Source organism: Schistocerca nitens, chromosome 2 (assembly GCF_023898315.1).
Source record: "Schistocerca nitens isolate TAMUIC-IGC-003100 chromosome 2, iqSchNite1.1, whole genome shotgun sequence".
In the NCBI taxonomy this organism is placed as follows: domain Eukaryota; kingdom Metazoa; phylum Arthropoda; class Insecta; order Orthoptera; family Acrididae; genus Schistocerca; species Schistocerca nitens.
Window position 1 is genome coordinate 332588929 of NC_064615.1, and position 14372 is coordinate 332603300.

Genomic DNA, 14372 nt, shown 5'->3' on the forward strand with positions numbered 1-14372 from the left:
AGCTGAAGTTGAGAAGGGACTGGTGGCGCTTACCAGTCCCCAGCTCAGGAGCCCCGGGGTCGCCAAGCCTGTACCCAGCAAAACAATGCTGAGCCCCTGAGGGATAATTTGAATATTTATTTATGGTCATACACCTACTACATCGATGCACCATGGCCTAGCAACAGACATCACTGGAAGACATCATTAAACATGCACAGCCAAGTAACTAAAAACATTGAACTGTCAGCTTCCTTGCAACAAAGATTACGAAAAATTGAATATTCTTTTCTGAACATATTTCTAGTTTAAAATAATTATCAAATCATTGTTTTGTAACACCAAATCAGTTGACTGTTCGTGTACTCATTCTGTGTTCCAGTATACACGTTTTACGCAATCTTGAAATTCCAATCACAGTTCATTTTACATAATTTACGTAATATGTACTTATAAAATTGTTTTTCATTTTCTATCTTCAGTGGAAGTGGTACTGTTTGGCATTTTGCTTCCCTGTGGATGTACAAATGTCACATGTCTTGTTGTTAACACCCGCACACAGTTTCTCAATTGTGTTTGCTCCTATTTTCATCAGCCTATACGTGATTTATTGTGTCTTTTCAGGAGGTGTACTTACACAGCTATGTTTAATACTTTTTTAATGGAATTAACGTGTGATTCTGTTGCATTTTATGAAATAAATGCGAATTATAGCTTCAGCCATTTGGAGTTTCGGCTCTGGCCAATCAAAACGCAGCAGCTTATTTATAATAGATGGATGATGCAAACATAAAATTTAAATTGTGTTTTTCGTGTTGATTTTATGGAAACTCTTGCTCGGGTTGTGATACTAAGTGGTTATAATTAAAATGATAGTGTTCCGAGTGCTGCAGTGTGGGCTGTGTACATCGCAGCGCGCTGAAACATCGTATGTATGAATGTTCATTAGCCGCTGCGCTCGCAGAGTTACACTTCTTGTCACCAGGTGAGAATATGGCGCTGTAAGGAGAAAGAATGTGGCGTGGGTGCAGGAAGACGGGAGTAACGGTCAAACACATGACAACGGTGGTTCTGTCACATTTATTAAAATTATTCCAGAGGAAGCCTCTCTGCCCGCAAGATCTGGACATTACTGGCAGTTGGAAGCACAAATGTCAGGCGCTTAATAGGCCCCTTAGGGAAATCGCTGCCAAAGAAGGGAAGAAATCCAGTGTGCACTCTGTGTGCATACCGGGAGGAGCCCATTTCAAATATAGAATGAGTGCTTCCGGGTGCCATGAAGAGCGGAGGATGCAGCCAACTGCATGTTGTGGCTCATGTTGTGGCTCATGTTGGAACTAACTATGACTATCGCTTGGATCAGAAGAGATTCTCTCTGGTTTCGGACGGCTAGCTGAAATGGTAAAGACTGCCAGTCTTGTTTGCGATATGAAGGCAGAATTCACCATCCGTAGCATCGTCTATATGATCGACTGCGGGCCTTTGGTACAGAGCCAAGTGGAGGGTCTGAATCAAAAGCTCAGACGGTTCTGCGACCGTGTAGATCGTAGATTTCTTGACTTCCGCCGTAGGATGATGGGTTTTCGGATTCAGCTTAATAGGTGAGGTGTCCACTAGACGCAGGGAGGTTACACGAGTAGCGGGGACTGTGCGGAACAGATTGGGAACAGGTTTGAGGGTCTCGGAAAAGTGCAGAAAAGGTTTTAGTCTCAAAGGATGCAGGACAACGCAGAAAGAGAGTAGACGTAACAACAATCAGTATTGCAAATGTTAATTGTCGCAGCTGTGTTGGGAAAGAAATAGAGCTCCAAGACTTAACAGAAAGCGCTGAAGCTAAAATCGTTACAAATATAGAAAGACGGCTAAAGCCGGAGATAAGTTCAGCCTAAATTTTTCCAAAGCACCCAACCGTGTTCAAAAAGGATAGATCAAATACAGTTGGCGGCGGCATTTTATTGCTTTTTTTATCTTGTAGGGAAATCGAATTAGATAGTTCCTTTGAGTCAATATGAGTATAGGTTGTACTCGACAACCGAAATAAGTTAATAATTGCTTCCTTTTAGCGATCCCATGACTCAGATGATTCAGTTGTTGAACAGTTCACAGAAAACTTGTGTGTTATCTGAAACAGGTACCCCACTCATACAATCATAGCTCATGGTGACTTCTGTCTACCCTCGATATGTTAAAAACGGCTGGTAGGTGTAAAACATCGTCAAAAAACATACTAAATGGTTTCTCAAAAAATTATTTTGAGCTTTTAATTCACGAGCCCACTCGAAATGTTAATGGTTGCGAGAACATACTTGAACTCTTAGCAACAAAAATCGTGATCAAATAGGAAGCATCTGGATGGATACAGGAATTAATGGCGACCACAAAGTCGTAGCGAAATTGACCACTACAACATCCAAATCTACCAAAAGTAAACGCAAAATATGTCTATTTAAAACAGCAGTTAAAAATTCACGTGGGACCTTCCTAAGATACAGTCTCCAATCCTTCCCACCTAACTATGTATGTGTAGGCCAGTGGTGGCTTAAATTCATAGAAATAGTAACTGATTGATGTAACTGAGAGATTTATATCGAATACATTAATAAAAGATGGTACTGAACCCCATGGTACACTAAACAGGTGATAACACTGTTGCAGAAGCAACGAAAAAAGCATGCCAAATTTAAAAGAACACAAAATCTCCAAAAGTGGAGATGTTTTACCGATTCTCGAAACTTCGCGGACTTCAACGTCAGATGCTTTCTCGAAATTTGATAGAAAATCCAAACAGTTTCAGCTCGTATGTAAAGTGTACCAGCGGAGAGACAATCCATACTTTGACAGCATGATAGCAATGATAATATAACCGATGATAGCGCCACTAAAGTGAAGTTACTGAACATCATTTTCCGAAATTCCTTCACCAGATAAAACAAAGTGAATATTCCAGAATTCGAATCAAGAATAGCTGCCAACATGAATAATTTAGAAGTAGATATCTTCGATGTATCGAATCAGCGTAAAGTACTTAATAAAGAAAAGTCTTCCGGTCCAGATAGCATATCAGAGTGTGCCGATACAATAGCCCCCTACTTAGCAATCATATACAACAGTTCGCTCGTCAAAGACCCGTACCGAAGACCGGCAAGTTGCACAGGTCACACCAACACTCAAGAAAGGAAATAGGAGTAATCCACTGAATTAAAGATACGTATCACTGATGTCGACTTGCAGTAACATTTTGAAACGTATACTGTGTTCAAATATTATGAATTACCTCGAAGAAAACGATTTACTGACAAACAGCTAGTACGGATTCAGAAAAATTCGTTCTTGTGAAATACAACTAGCTCTATATTCGCACGAAGTCATGAATGCTATCGGCAGCGGTTTCAAATTGATTCTATATTTCTATATTTCAAGAAGATTTTTGATACGGTTCCTCAAAAGAGACTTCTAATTAAATTGTGTGCTTATAGAGTACTGCTTCAGTTGTGCGACTGCATTCGTGTTTCACAGTATGTAGTAGTCTACGAAAAATCATCGAGTGAAACATACGTGATATCCAGCGTTCCCCAAGGAGGTGTTATAGGCCCTCTGCTGTTCTTGATCTACATAAATGACTTTGGAATCAATCTGAGCAGCCCTATTAGATTGTTTGGAGATAATGCTGTCATTTGCCGTCTAGTAGAGTCATCATAAGATCAAACCAACTGCAGATTGACTTAGACACGATATCAGTATAGCACAGAAAGTGGAAATTGTCTCTAAATAAGAAAAGTGTGAGTCATCTACATGAGTACAAAAAAAAGCTTGTTGATTTTCGGTTACACGATAAATCACGTAAATTTAAAGGATTTTGGATTGGATTGTTTGGGGGAAGAGACCAAACAGCGAGGTCATCGGTCTCATCGGATTAGGGGAGGACGGGGAAGGAAGTCAGCCGTGCCCTTTCAAAGGAAGCATCCCGGCATTTGCCTGGAGCGATTTAGGGAAATCACGGAAAACCTAAATCAGGATGACCAGACGCGGGATTGAACCGTCGTCCTCCCGAATGCGAGTCCAGTGAAATTTAAAGGAAGTAAATTCAACTAAGTACCTAGAAACTACAATTACGAACAACTTAAATTGGAACTATCACATAGCTAAGCTGTGGGGAAGGCAAACCAAAGACTGCGTTTTATTGACATAGAACATAGAAGATGCAACAGGTCTACTAAAGAGACTGCCTGCAGTACGCTTGTTCATCCTCTGCTAGAGTACTGCTGTGCGGTATGGAATTCTCACCGAATAGGATCGACGGATGACATCGATAAAGTTCAAAGAAGCGCAGATCTTTTGTGTTATCGCGAAATAGGGAAGATAGTGTCGCGGATATGGTAAGCGAGTTGGGGTGGGAATCGTTAAAACGAAGGCGTTTTGCGTTGCGGTGAGACCTTTTCACGAAATTTCAAACGCCTACTTTGTCCTCTGAATGTGAAAATATTCTACAATAGCGAACGTACATAGGAAGAAATAATCATCGTAATAAAACAAGAGAAATCAGAGCTCGTACGAGAAGATTTAAGTGTTAATTTTTTCCATGCGCTGTTAGAGTGTGGAACGGTAGAGAAATAGTCTGAATGTGGTTCAAAACATCCTCTGCCAGACACGTAAGTGTGAACTGCAGAGTAATCATGTAGTCGCAGATTTGCCATGCAAATCAAAGTTATCGGCAGCTTGGAACGGAAGAGGTTGTACTCCTCAAAACCACGAATTGCTGCGCCTCTTGGCCTTCGAGGGTGCAAATAGCAATACCATAGCCAGACAAATAGAGTCTAACGAACACTTTCCATGCAGTATTTAGTTACTACTCCACAATGGGACGAAGCGATCCTCACTCCACTTCGTGTCGGGCGCTGCTCAATGACGCATGCATATTTTCTTTGGCATGAAAACCAACCGGAATGCAGTGTTTGCGGAGTTAAACTCATGGTGCACGATTTTAGGCAATGATGATCTAATGCCGTAACAATTGTTGACATTTTGTGTGGCGTCCGAACTCCCGTTCAGTTTAATTCGACGGAGGTTTTAATGTGTTTTTTAGTGGCTGGCTCATCTTTTCTGTTCCGCGATCAACCAGTTTTCCTGTCGACTTCGATTGTTTTAATACTTCTGACACAATTATGCATAAAGGGATGTAAGGCGAAAGGTTAGAGCTCATGTACCATCATGTGTCATTTTCTGTTACTGCCTTATTGACATAAATACCTCCGAAACAGGTAGGCCTTTGGCAATCACAATTGGAGTTAATTATAACACAGATTGAGTAAGATATCAGATCTCAATAACAGGGCAATAAAAACAGGCAGGTCTTGATTAATAGGAGTTGCAGCTAGCCCAAATTATAAAGTAGGTCTTAATTTAATTAAACGAACAGGCAAGCCTTAAATAATAGCAGCTTCAGTTAAGTAAAATTACCGAATAGAAAACAGGGAAGTCTCCAATCATAGCAGCTTCAGTTAAGTGAAACTAACAAATAGAAAACAGACAGGCAGCTTCAGTTAAGTAAAATTATCAAATAGAAAACAGGCAGGCCTTCTGTGATAACAACTTCTGTTACGCAAAATTACTAAGTGCAAAAGAGTGCCGGTCGGAGTGGCCGAGCGGTTCTAGGCGCTACAATCTGGAACCGTGTGACCGCTACGGTCGCAGGTTCGAATCCTGCCTCGGGCATGGATGTGTGTGATGTCCTTAGGTTAGTTAGGTTTAAGTAGTTCTAAGTTCTAGGGGACTGATGACCTCGGAAGTTAAGTCCCATAGTGCTCAGAAGCATTTGAACCATTTTTTTTTTATTTTTTTTTTTTGCAGAAGAGGCAGGGCTTCAATAATAAGAAATTTAGTTAACTAAGATTACCAAATAGAGGACAGGCAGGACTTGAATGATAACAACTTCAGTTAAGTGAAATTACCAAATATAAAACAAGCAGGTCTTCTTTAATAACAGCTTCGGTTATGTAAGGCTACTAAATGAAAAACAGGTAAGCCTTCATGAATACTGCTTCAGTTAAGTAACCAAGAGTTTGAATTGCCTCTTCGTAAAAGATGCACCAGTAGGCTTATATACAAGGAGCACAAGACTACACCAAATAGGAAGGCCAGGAAAGGTTACAACGAGAGCAGAGGCCTTCCAAGGCCATTTTCGTTGGGTGCATACTGGCAAAGAAAATATTAACACAACAAGGCTAATGACTGAAAGCATCAATAACTAGCCAAACGGTGTACCCTCTTCAGTGCAAGATACCGCCTCTGCAACGATGGCGAAACGCCCGAAACAAAACTAGGCTGCCAAACCCAATTACAAAATCTCAGCAATTGCATATTTGAGAACCAGACACCTCCTAAGCCAATATACTTAAAAGAGCGATAACGTCTGCAATGCCCGAAGGTATCTCGAAAGCTGCACCCGTCCATATTACAAGAGGGAGGTCGGTTACAGCCCAGTCATCTAGGTACTGTGTGACAACGGGGGCAGGGATCTGGCCACAGCGTAGAAGAAACACTTCATCGTTACGGCTCAGGAAACATCATCAGCTCACACAGTCTACTATATCCTGTTAACAAACAACCAAGGCCAATATCGACTCAGGAAAAGCAAACAACAGTCACAATTCAAGGAACCAGCTTAGCTCAACTAAAAAATCTCAGTGATCGCAAAAGACCTATAGGTCTCAATAAGAAAATAACAGTTAGGACTCCAAATCCAAAACTTAACTGAAGTTCACGAATCGAAGCTGAAGCTTGCCGGTTGCAAAGGGCGTCCAGAATTCAGCACAGTGCAACTGGCTTCAATTCTCTCATCGACGTGTCACGTCCTAGAGCTGGCTGGTCAGGCTATGCACGAAGACGGCACTCGAAGTATCCCACGGATTCAAATCGGCCCACAAATATGCCCAGCAACCACTAGCCGGACTCCGTGGCCAAGACGCAGGCGCAGGTGCTCTCCTTAACTCACCGAGCGGACCACCCACACCGTCCTAAAAATGGTTCAAATAGCTCTGAGCACTATGGGACTTAACATCTGAGGTCATCAGTCCCCTAGACATAGAACTACTTAAACCTAACTAACCTAAGGACAGCACACACATCCGCTCTAGTAATAAACAATAGCTACACTAATTACACAAACTACAAGAAAAAATCAGAAGATTCCAGTGAGGTATCCTCGGCTAAGCGTCGACATATGACACGTCCCCTTAGACAAATTTATTAATGATTGTGTTGATAAACCCCTTAAGTTATTCGATTTCAAACAGCTGAGCAGAACTGAACGTACTCAGACATTTCTCTCTTTACTTATTCTGATCAACACTAAACTGACACACAAAATTTTTAGCACAACGCAATCTGAGTTTCAACAATCCCTACAAAAGAATGGCCCTGACTAACAATAACCTATAACTTTCATGAATCACTTACCTCACAAAAATCTTCGTTACTCGAACTACTGAAATACAGCGTGCGCCAATACTGCCAGCTAAATAAAATATTCTAACTACTGAAGGCACTAACTACTGATAGGCATAGTTAGCAAATGAAAGATTTTGATAGAGAAAAAAGATGTGTTTACCTTAATAATGTTCAAAAGTCAGCATATATATATATATATATATATATATATATCAGTTCATGATATCCAATATTACAAATATACTCTTTCTGATGGACACACGTCCAGATCGTCCGTTCTCAAAATTCTGCCATCTCTCTCCCCACATCCACCACTGCTGGCGGCTCACCTACAACTGCGCAAAGCTACGCGCAGTTCACATCCAACTGCCCAACACTACAATAGCGAATATTCCAACAATGCCAACCAGCCACAGACTGCACACAGCACAGCCAGTGATTTTCATACAGTGAGCTACGTGACGTTACCAACATAAAAACCTAAATAGCCTACTTACAAGGTAAATAATTGTGTGTCCTTCTAAGAAGGTCATATTTATTAACACTGTAGACACAGTGCTGATTCATTCAGGAGGACGTTAATAGAGATGTTTGAACTCGGTACTATCACTCTTTGGTTAAGGACCTTGGGGGAAACCTGCTATGGACGGCGGCCGAACATCTCCCTGGCCAACTATTCGCGGTGAAAGAGGCGTGCACGGTTCAGCAAGACAGTGAAGTAAGAAGGCAGGCTTACCTATGCGGCCAGATAGAAGAGCCTAAGGAATACTGGACACAGGAAAGTACACCCGTCCAATGAAATGTTTGCTACGAAACCTACGTTATACCTGCACTACTCATGGAATCATAGCGACTGCAAGAACTCCGAGGTTATTTGTGAAAGCCAGATGGATTTGTGCACCTAGCTGAGAAGTGTTTCTTTCCTCTCGTAAAGTAATATTTGTGATTTCTGGAGATGGACACACTGGAAATTGACTTGGATCTTCCATGCAGCGAGAAACTGTGTGAACAGTTGGGTTCAGTTGTATGGATCTCAGTGAGACAACCAATAGAGTAATAAGGTAAGAGATATGTAGAGGTACGACACCACGTGGCGAGTGCAGATTGCGGCGAGAGGCTGTAGACAGTGAGGTAGCAGCACGAAAGCAGAGGTAGGGTGTGCCGCGAGGAGCGCTGGAAAGCGGAGAGACGTAGTTTTAATAGCGAAAGTTAAAGTGCTGAATGGAACTTTCTGTAGTGTATTTACGGGTATAAAGAAAGAATTCTATTCTGTAGAAGATTGGAGGGAGCTCTCGTAGCCTCTAAGGCTGATACTGAAACTATGCTAAGCCTTGGAGTCGTCGACACAAGAACCGTGCATTCGGATTTTGGGCGTTGAGCGTGCCGAGTTTCTGACATCATACCGTGCAACAGCACGGTGGGGAGTCTTTCAGAAGGTGCAGAGCAATATATATCATGTTCGATATTCTGGCTGTGCGGTGGAACTAGACCAATGAGATTGAAGAGAGCCAACTACGTCACATACGCGCCACCTGTCTGCAGTACAGAGTCGCGAGGCGCCATATTGGCTTTCAGTTGAAGTCCATATGTACATATGTCGTTTCTGGGCACCAGGAAATTGAGGATCTCTCGAAAACCCGTCGTTAATGCTATGATTCGTTGTAATAAAATGACGGGGGATGTCCTATTCGTGGTTAAAGAGTTATTGTGACTTGCTTAATATGAGGATATGCTGATTCATGGCAACGGCACTTTGAAGAGAAATGAAAAACGCGTTGTTCTCGGTACAGCCTCTTATAATTTAATGTCAGTTCATCTACATCTACATCTACATTTATACTCCGCAAGCCACCCAACGGTGTGTGGCGGAGGGCACTTTACGTGCCACTGTCATTACCTCCCTTTCCTGTTCCAGTCGCGTATGGTTCGCGGGAAGAACGACTGCCGGAAAGCCTCCGTGCGCGCTCGAATCTCTCTAATTTTACATTCGTGATCTCCTCGGGAGGTATAAGTAGAGGGAAGCAACATATTCGATACCTCATCCAGAGACGCACCCTCTCGAAACCTGGACAGCAAGCTACACCGCGATGCAGAGCGCCTCTCTTCAAGAGTCTGCCACTTGAGTTTGCTAAACATCTCCGTAACGCTATCACGCTTACCAAATAACCCTGTGACGAAACCCGCCGCTCTTCTTTGGATCTTCTCTATCTCCTCTGTCAACCCGACCTGGTACGGATCCCACAGTGATGAGCAATGCTCAAGTATAGGTCGAACGAGTGTTTTGTAAGCCACCGCCTTTGTTGATGGATTACATTTTCTAAGGACTCTCCCAATGAATCTCAACCTGGTACCCGCCTTACCAACAATTAATTTTATATGATCATTCCACTTCAAATCGTTCCGTACGTATACTCCCAGATATTTTACAGAAGTAACTGCTACCAGTGTTTGTTCCGCTATCACATAGTCATACAATAAAGGATCCTTCTTTCTATGTATTCGCAATACATTAAATTTGTCTATGTTAAGGGACAGTTGCCACTCCCTGCACTAATTGCCTATCTGCTGCAGATCTTCCTGCATTTCGCTACAATTTTCTAATGCTGCAACTTCTCTATATACTACAGATCTAACATATCTACCATTAAAGCTTTCAGAAGATGGTAACGTAAAAGTATGGTCATGAATCACTCATTGTTTGTGTAAGGCAGTTAGCAGCGTTATACAGTTGTATGGAAAGAAGTGATGTATTGCTGGTTCACGTCGCATGCGAATATTTTTTTTTCTAACCTCCACATTATCTAATGGGTTATGAGGTTTATTATTAGTTCAATAAAGGTGTATTCTGTAACAATCGATGTTATGTAAATATAAGTGTGCTTTCTGAGGAGTTAGTTTTTAGATTGGCTTTTTCTACAAAACAGCTTGAACTACTTGCAGTGAGCTATTTTGGATTTTCTTGTTTCAAGTTTTGTATTTAATACGTTGTAAAGGAACAGGAATAGTGATCAAGTAAGAATGACAAGGTTCTACTAAAAACTGAGACTGAGTAAATAATTTTTGTTTTGTGTGAACGACAATTGTAAATTCGTGTAGCACTATTTGCAATGGAACTTTTATAAGCCGATGTCCTTATTCTCTGGACATGGTACTTCCCTTTTAGCCTTGTAACACGTTCACGGATATTGAAGTTTTTATTTATTTACACTGCAGACAGAACAACATGAGTAGTACATGAACAAGGGAGGAAATGTGCGTTTCAGTACAACTAAGGCAGGAATTTTATGCCCGTCCATTTCGTAAACAGTGTGATTGAAATACCTGGTAGCCAAGAAAAGGCAGGATTCTGTTACGACTGTGGACGGCGCCGTAATCAGTTACAATTGGTTGCCTTTTACAGTTATACACAATTTATTTTAAACCAGTAACTCCCGACTCAACAATAGACAAAAATAACACACATTAATGAAGGAATAAACAACTGTGGAAATAATAGTGTTTTCAGTGAGTTACAATTTAGCAAATCACCATTAAATACAGATACAGCAGATAATGTTTTAAAAGCAAGCCACTGTGATCTGGGCAGAAGGCCTTACATGCCAAGAATGACAAAAAATTAAGAATTGTTTAAGAACTACTGCAATTTACAACTTACATGTATTGAAATATTAAAGGTAAGTCGCCACAAAGACAGCAGAAGGCATCAGACGCCAGGAATGGCAGTAAATAAGGTTTTAAGGCTTACTGCTAAAATACAAATACCAAATTAGAATATTAAGGCAAATGACACGCCAGGAACGGCAATAATATAAAAAATTTATAAAGCTGCTGTAAAACAGCAAATACAATAGCAAAGGTTAACAAAAAAAAAAAAAAAAAAAACAAGCAACTGATCACCAAACGGGTGTAATAAGATGATGGTAAACTTTGTAAAACAACCTTTAACATCCACTGAACACTACACTGCTAGATTTACTCCAGAAGGCGACCAGAACTATTAACTAGACATATATAACCTTTAATGTAGGCATTACAAGGTATTGTAATAAATAATACAATAATAAAACGCAAGGACCAGTACATAAGTGCCTTAAAGGGTACTGAGGCAGATTATACCCGCAGAAGGTGTGGGCTGAAGGAGCGTTACACTGAACTACTGGCCATCAGACCTCCTTTCAGAAAACACATTTCTTACAAGAACCAAGGGGCCACAGACGGTGCTCCAGGAATCGACCTCTGAGAAGGTCCGGCAACAAACACTTTCGCGAGCGATGAGATAGGCAGCCAACAGTTGGATTCACTTCACAAGATGGTAACTCAGATTAGTGGCAGTCTAACGAATGGCTAACGATAATCTTGCTGAAGCTACCTGACGTCCGATAAACCAAATGCAACGATGGAACAACATACCAAAGCCGGAACCGGCGGTCTGCACTACGCCCCCAGAATACTGTCTTTAGAGCACCCGGAACGAGAAAGGAATCACTACCAACAGAGTAGAAGGATCACCAACCGGCCTACAATCAAGAAAGCTGTCAAAACTACACGCCTTACCGGACAGCAGCGGCAAGGCGAGGTAACGTACACTGCCGTTACATACACTAATCCCCCAGGGCAGGTAACTGGGGCGTTAGCGGCCACCAGGCAAGAAAAATTACTGCTGGTTGAAGTTAACAAATTGTAACAAGTTGAACGTAGTAAATAATAATAAGAAGTCGAGGAAAGCTAACCAGATCTGCCTTCCCAGAGCACTCCACTCGCTGCTCTTCCCCTCGGCGACACTACGAGCTGCAATACGAACCCAAGTCACTGGAGAATCGCGAGATATCACAGTGGTGGAGGTTTCTCTACTTGGATTGAAATGTACCCATCTTAAAGCTTGCTGGATCCGGTTTACGACGAGGTCGTACACCCTCGTGACCACAACCCCTCCACCCGGTAGTCCATGCGTGCCGCCAGTGGTCCCGGCGTTTCTGGAACTGCGCGGACCTGGCTCCTTCTGAGTTCCCAGCCGAACTGGCCCACTCACACAACCCGGAAAAACAACGAACGACGTCGCCCCAAAGATAGGGCAACAGTTACTACACATCGATAACCGCCGCTGCTGCCACTAACGGACAGGTAACGCTTGCGAAACCGAATGGCGCCAATCAACCATGCCAACTAAACGATACCGTCTGGCCTCCAACAGAGGGCGGAAACCTACAAACAGCACCAGCGAGAGCCGCACCACGGCTCAGTGATTTGCGAGCCAGACACAGCCGACAACTGCCGCCAGAGCGCTCTGCAGTCGCATATACCACGTTGAGGCACACGTGTCGTAAGCAGAAGTCACATCGTTTCTGAGGGTTCAGCAGCACGTTGAATTCGGCACGCGGAACTTTGACGTTCAAAAGAACGGTTCGTGCACCGACAGATTTAGAGTACAAAGTGACTGAAGGTACAGAGACGGGAATTGCCAGGTAGAAATAAAGGAGCTTAGCGTTCAATTTACATTGGCGTGCCTTTGCCATTCAGTCTTATCCTATGTTGACTAACGATTTTCTTGCTGACTAGCTGTAGAAAATGTTCCAGAGAAAAACGTCGGATGTCGTTGTGGAACCCCATATTTCATCGGCACAGCTGAATGACATCTTTAGGTGCGATGAACACACTGCTGCGTTCTGACTGCAGCCTGGTATTTATACTATACTGGGTGGGAAATGGGCAGGGGTAAAGTGTCTTAATTCTGTTGTCCATAGCGAAATTTCCTTATCGGTAGAGGGTGGGAGCACTGCATTATCCGTCGGTCGACAAACCAAGGATTAGCACACAAGCAAATGCTACCGTTTCTCCTGTTTAAGAGTTTTCAGGTATTTTGTGTTGTCACTATATTCCTGTGACCGCCGAAGTCTTGGTGTCAGGGAGATACACACAATGTGATCAAAATAACCAGACACTCCTATACAGGGTGGTCCATTGATAGTGACCGGGCCAAATATCTCACGAAATAAGCGTCAAACGAAACAACTGCAAAGAATGAAACTCATCTAGCTTGAAGGGGGAAACCAGATGGCGCCATGGTTGGCCCGCTAGATGGCGCTTCCATAGGTGAAACGGATATCAACTGCGTTTTTCTTTAGATAAGAACCCCCAATTTTTATTACACATTCATATAGTACGTAAAGAAATATGAATGTTTTACTTGGACCACTTTTCTCGCTTTGTGATAGATAGCGCTGTAATAGTCACAAACGTATAAGTACGTGGTATCACGTAACATTCCGCCAGTGCGGACGGTATTTGCTTCGTGATACGTTACCCGTGTTAAAATGGACCGTTTACCAATTTCGGAAAAGGTCGATATCGTGTTGATGTATGGCTATTGTGATCAAAATGCCCAACGGGTGTGTGCTACGTAGCTCGGTATTCTGGACGACATCATCCAAGTATACGGACCGTTCGCCGGATAGATACGTTATTTAAGGAAACAGGTAGTGTTCAGCCACATGTGAAACGTCAACCACGACCTAAATGATGATGCCCAAGTAGGTGTTTTAGCTGCTGTCGCAGCTAATCCGCACATCAGTAGCAGACAAATTGCACGAGAATCAGGAGTCTCAAAAACGTCGGTGTTGAGAATGCTACGTCAACATCGATTGCACCCGTACCACATTTCTGTGCACCAGGAATTGCATAGCGACGACGTTGAACGTCGTGTACAGTTCTGCCACTGGGCAGAAGAGAAATTATGGGACGATGACAGATTTTTTGCACGCGTTCCATTTAGCGACGAAGCGTCATTCACCAACAACGGTAACGTAACCGGCACAATATGCACTATTGGCCATCGGAAAATCAATTTTTGCTATCGTGATCCACCGGTAACGCCTAACAACATGCGTCAGCGCATTGTCAATGCATATGCGAAGATTACGGAAGGCGAACTACTCGCTGTTGAGAGGAAT